Source organism: Triticum aestivum, chromosome 1B (assembly GCF_018294505.1).
Source record: "Triticum aestivum cultivar Chinese Spring chromosome 1B, IWGSC CS RefSeq v2.1, whole genome shotgun sequence".
NCBI lineage: Eukaryota > Viridiplantae > Streptophyta > Magnoliopsida > Poales > Poaceae > Triticum > Triticum aestivum.
Window position 1 is genome coordinate 151,075,383 of NC_057795.1, and position 5,639 is coordinate 151,081,021.

General features: G+C 38.2%; 1 long non-coding RNA gene across 1 annotated transcript; it reads right to left on the minus strand.

Moving 5' to 3' along the window:
- Positions 1 to 702: 702 nt before the first annotated feature.
- On the minus strand, positions 703 to 5,224 carry LOC123088578 (uncharacterized). Its single transcript, XR_006441962.1, has 5 exons — positions 5,094 to 5,224; positions 4,827 to 5,016; positions 3,782 to 3,897; positions 2,829 to 2,912; positions 703 to 2,021 (listed from the first exon to the last, which is right to left on the minus strand). It is a non-coding gene; the product is annotated as an uncharacterized lncRNA (long non-coding RNA).
- Between the last annotated feature and the right edge of the window lie 415 nt (positions 5,225 to 5,639).

Genomic DNA, 5,639 nt, shown 5'->3' on the forward strand with positions numbered 1-5,639 from the left:
CTAGCAAAAGAGCCCGTGCGTTGCAACAGGAGAGAAAACATAACACACACTCTTAACCCAACAACCATCACCCAAGACCACAATAGGTACATCTCCTTTATTTTTGGGAGGCATCATATTTGTATTGCCGTTTATCCTCCTTCTCACCCTCGCCGGTGATAGCCTCGGTGTTCACACAAAACAAAAAAAATGTGTTTGAATATGTTTAATCCTAAGGCGTCTCTCTCTCCCTCTCTCTCTCTCTCTCACTCTTGCGATGAGAAATCTGTTGTTTTCCCCTGTGACATTTTTCAGAGGTATGCATGTGTAGTTATCGATGTTTTATTTTCTCTATATTGTTATAGTGGGGTGTTTATTTGCAATCCGGGTCACCGCCGGTACGAAAGGAAAACAGATCTTACGCTATAAATTATAAGTTTACTCCCAAAACGATATTTAAAAAATATTTAACATGTAAAATTAACATCATATTTAGATTCCACACATTATTCTAATAAAATTTCATATATAATATGTTAAAATCGAAGTTACGGTTTAAAAGATACGGATAATTTAGAAAATTATTTATTTGACTTAAATATATTCCAAAATAATATTTAAAAATACTTAACAGGTGAAAATAATCTCATATTCATATTCTACATATTTTTCTAATCAAATTTCATATATAACATGTTCAAATCGGAGTTACGGTTTAAAAGATATGGATAATTTAAAAAAATATTGTTTGACTTAAATATGATCCGCGGATGAATTACCTAAAACATCCGGGGGGGGGGTTTCGAAAAATGTAAAATAATGGTTCGGGTGTGACTTAAATCCGGACTGCGGGTTGATTTCAACAAAATACATGGACTTTTGTGTAAAATATGAAAAAAAATTCGTTTTAACTTAAAACAGGACTGCGGGTTGAATTCTCTGAAAGAGAGGGACTTTTCTAAAAAATGTTATGACCGACGAAAAAAATCCAATTTGCTTTATTATTAGGTAAAGATAAAAAGTGCTTTACGGGCTTACCAGAAAAAAGAAAATTAAGCTAGAAAATCCCATAATAATTAGAAACATCTAGCCATCAATTTAAACACATTAGGTAAGCACAACCAATGGATTAAAAGATCTAAAATATTACCCACCAATGCCCTTAATAAGTTATCTTGGCCACGTCCAAAAAAACACAAGGTCTTTCTCCCCCGTACGCTGTTGCAGCAGCCGTCATCGACCTGTCCTTAATTCTTCTAGCTCGAACAATCCCCAATTCTCCTTCAGTTCCTTACTGCTCTATTTATTGGCCCTGTAGAGATTAATTTATTGTTATTTTCTTCCTCGCTTCGCCAGAAGTATTGTTGGTGGATCCATGAGCTAAAGCTAATTTTGCGTGCAGATGCGTTTCTGGCCGGCTGCAAATCAATTAATCAGCTAGCTAAGCATGGCAGGAGGAATCAATCTGCTTTGATGATTGTTGTTTACGGTTGCTGTTGAAGCCATTAGCTACAGCATGTTTCGTGTGTGTGCGCATTTCCGGCTGGCCGAAAATCAATCAGCTAGGTAGCCTTGCTAGCTACGCACAGGAGGAATCAATCTGATTTGCTGCTAGCTATATACGTGGATGTTTAGTCCAATCAATCCTTTGATCAATAGAGAGGCTGGGGTATGTTGATTCCACGACTCTCACCCCGCGACGGCTTCGCCATTAGTGCCTCATCATCAACCACAATTATTTGATTTATTTTTCTAAGATGCACTACATTCATTCGTTAGCTGTTTGAGAGACCGATTTGTCCAAGTAGAAATCAGGTAATATCTATGTGATATTTAGTATCCAAGTTATAGAAAATATCCAAGGTAAACATGCATTGACTAGGCCGTACTGAGCGCGAGGATGGCGAAGACTGCTGCTGACCGCTCTCATGGTGGTAGGGCACCAACACTAGAGGTGGATTGGTCCAGATCAGGTGCCGTCTTGGACATCGTCCTCATCCCCATCTCCACTGGTAGAGCTCAAAGCCCTTGGTTACTTCCTTCTGTCCAACACAATAGTGCAGTATATGATAGTAATCAGATTGATGTGTGATATATAGGAACAACTTACTCGAGCATGATACACCAAATTATATATTGTGTCTTTTTTAGCTGCACCATCAACGGGCAATGGCTTCCTCTGAATTTGCTTGCAGTGCAATACGTCAGTAATGGAGCAGGAAAATGCGATGCCATCATCCAGAACTCAAGATAGGGTTGTCAGTGTTACTAATTGGGGTGAGAAATGTTAGAAATTTTCCGACCAAACTCTTCTTAGAGGCAAGATAACATCCACGCATCGGCATTATGCATCCCGACTCAACATCAACAGGTTATGTTGATGTGATCCAGTCATTCATGCAGGCTCAGCATCAGGTAATTAGATATTTTCGCGCCCCTACTGTCCTACGTGCGCCCATCTGACTGAGCAATGCACCGGTAAGTACGTAACAGGCACAATCTATTTCTACAAGTAGTACAACATATGGTCGATCTCTAGAATATACATTATTATTTTCTTTGATTAATTATTTCTTTCTTAAGTATTGCACACAGCCAGAAGATACGCGCTATCCGTGACACAGGAGATAGGATAACGTCATGGAATTTTGGTAGACCGTAAGTTGTTTACCAGACGAGATGATAGAAGATACATATAGAAGTGGGAAATATCAAGCACACACAAGTTAAGGTATGCAACAGGTCTCTATCGATAAAATACCTTTAAAATATATATAACTAAAGGTGATAACCAAGCAACAATGCTAATAGAAAACAATAAGATCAATAGGTTCCTCAAGTACACGTACATATCACGCAATGATGCGTGCTGAAGACTATTTCAGTTCAAAATGCACTTTCAAGATCTCTGCATCAAAAGGTTGCGTTTCCACCTGGAGAATGAGCAACAAATCATTTTAACTGATTATACAGATTTAACAAACATCATAAGGTAAGAAAGAGTGGGGATAACAAAATTTACACGGTGGATGGAGACAAACAAGATCCTGTGAAGCAAGAGAATTAACATATGCAGAGTTCCCGTTAAAATAGGTATGGAAGGAAAAAGAGAAAAAGTGGGGCAAAACAAAGAAAGGAAGATCCGTTGGAAGGATATATTATGCTCATACAACAAATGGTGAAAAATACTACATGAGAATGCTACTTAACGCCCACAAAGGATGCATGTCTTTCAAAAGGAACCGTAAATGGAGTTGTCCACACTTCATACATATTTGCTTGCGAAGCACTAGGATTTCAACGACAGAGTGGATTGAGTGCATAAATGGGGCATCAGACTGGGTGATTGGCTACCAGCTAAGACAACTGTTCAAAATTCTTATGCCACTGAAGTCACAAGCCCAAAAATATTGTGGGGGACATGCTGAGAAGTTCTAAGCAAACACATGGAGTATAGGTAGAGAAGACTCTTGAACTATCCTACACTTTGACTAACAGATACACAAAAGCAAGGATACGCCTTGGTGAAAGTAGATAAGCTCATGAGACAAGCTGGACAGACATTTAAGGAATACCCCGGAATACAACATTCGAATTCTTCTCAGATAAAGGAACTTGGAAACAGACTGCACAATGAAGAGATGAATTATAACAAAGAGGAATAAAAGAACATCATTCCAGGATCTTTGGCAATATGAACTCTCAACAACTACATGTGTTTAATTCAGTAATGGAATCAATGAACAAAAATTTGGGAAATAATATATTTGTGGACGGCTATGGCGGGATCTGTATGACATACCTACGAAGGCAATCACAGCAAAGTTGTGTTCCGAAGGAAAGATAGTACTAGCAGTGATGTCATCTCATATTGCAGAGCTGCTTCTATAGGGAGCACACTCGAGGTTCCACATCCCCCTATCCTTGCAGAAGAGTCAACATGTTAAGGTTCCCACTTGACCTACTAAAAAAGACATCACTTATACTATGGGATGAAGGTCCAATGGCAAACAAGATATGCTTTGAGGCGCTAGACAGAACTAAAGGTAGGACTATATCTGCCTAAACAAGTGTTCACAAATGGATAGCTATATGTAGCATTATCAAGATTCACAAGAAGATATGGACAATGTGTAGTGGTAAATGATGAAGATAGCAAAGAGGAGGATGTGTTCAAGAACATTGTCTATACTGAAATATTTTAAAGGTATGGAAAAACAAAAACACTTTTAGTATGATTCTTAGATAAGAATAGGTACATGAAAAATTTGTACACTACAAACTATCTTCAAAATACAAATTAATAGCATACCAATGCTGACATTATATGGCAGGACAAATATGGTCCATGCTCTGTGTAAGTACTGGACACATGCAACAACATTTGAAGGAAATAGTTAATCAATTCTAAACATGTACACTATATTTTCTGATATTTGTGGCTTAATATATAGTACAACACAATATAAAGAGCATTTGTGCATCATTATAATTTGTATGTACAATGCGGTCAGACCTATTTTACTACCCTGTTATTATAAATACAATTTTGTCTTTAGGAAATATTAAACTAGAGTTACACAATTACACTGATTAATACATATATTTGTTCAATATGAATTGGGGTAAGGTTTATTATTTATACATGTTAAATATGAATTGGGGTAAGGGGGGCTAATACTGCCGATTACGGTCCAAACCTGGAAAAAAGTGTAGGGGCATAAGAAAATAAATATTCTCCACTAACAGGTAGTACCTTAATCACATTATATTGGTATATACAATCGTACAAACATAATAAAAGGTTAATAAAAAAAGGGCAATCAGGAAAAGGAGAAAGGGGGAACCTGTAGGTCGAAGAAAGTTGCCAATGTGGAGGATGACAACGATGTGTCGGTCTGCCTCGACTGGGAACAACGACGATGCGTCCGACTCGCGCGCTAGGGGAAGACAACGCTGCCGCCATCCTCACGCTCAAGATGGATTCAAGCTGGCAGCGGAAGACAAGATCCAAGCCCACATCACCTGCGAGTCGAGCTGGGAGGTGCCTCAGTCGAGGACGAGCAAGCTAAAGAGAAGAAATGAAGAGAGCAAACTGATGGTAGCTGAGTTACCAGTCGGATCTCATCCGCTCGTATGAATTTTGGAATGAGCGAGCGGAGAGAAGAAGGAAAGGAGAAAAGGGATCGGGCAAGAGTAAGATTTTTTATTTGTAGGGAAGCAACAACAATACGTCTCTTTTAGCGGTGCAAGAGCAACATGCTCACATGTGAAGGTACGGTCTGAGCGAGAGATAAAATGTGTGAGCATTGTGTTTAAACATCTCCGTACACTGTTGGGCTAAAGCACAACTAAAGAAAATATTATTTAAAGCAAACACAAGATTTTTTTGCTGGAAAATAAACACAACATTTCCTACATGTTAGCCAGGATTACATACAGTGTACATGATCAAGAAAAAGTACAGTGCACATGCCCAATAAAATACATAACCATACGAATATAAAAAACATAACCGATGCCAACGATTCATATTTGGACTCAAAATTAATGAGCATGGAACTTCTCTGCAAAACAACTATATATTTAACATGAACAAATCTACCACGACATGATGGACCAAGGCAAGATAAGCTCAAATTTCATGACAAGTCATAACA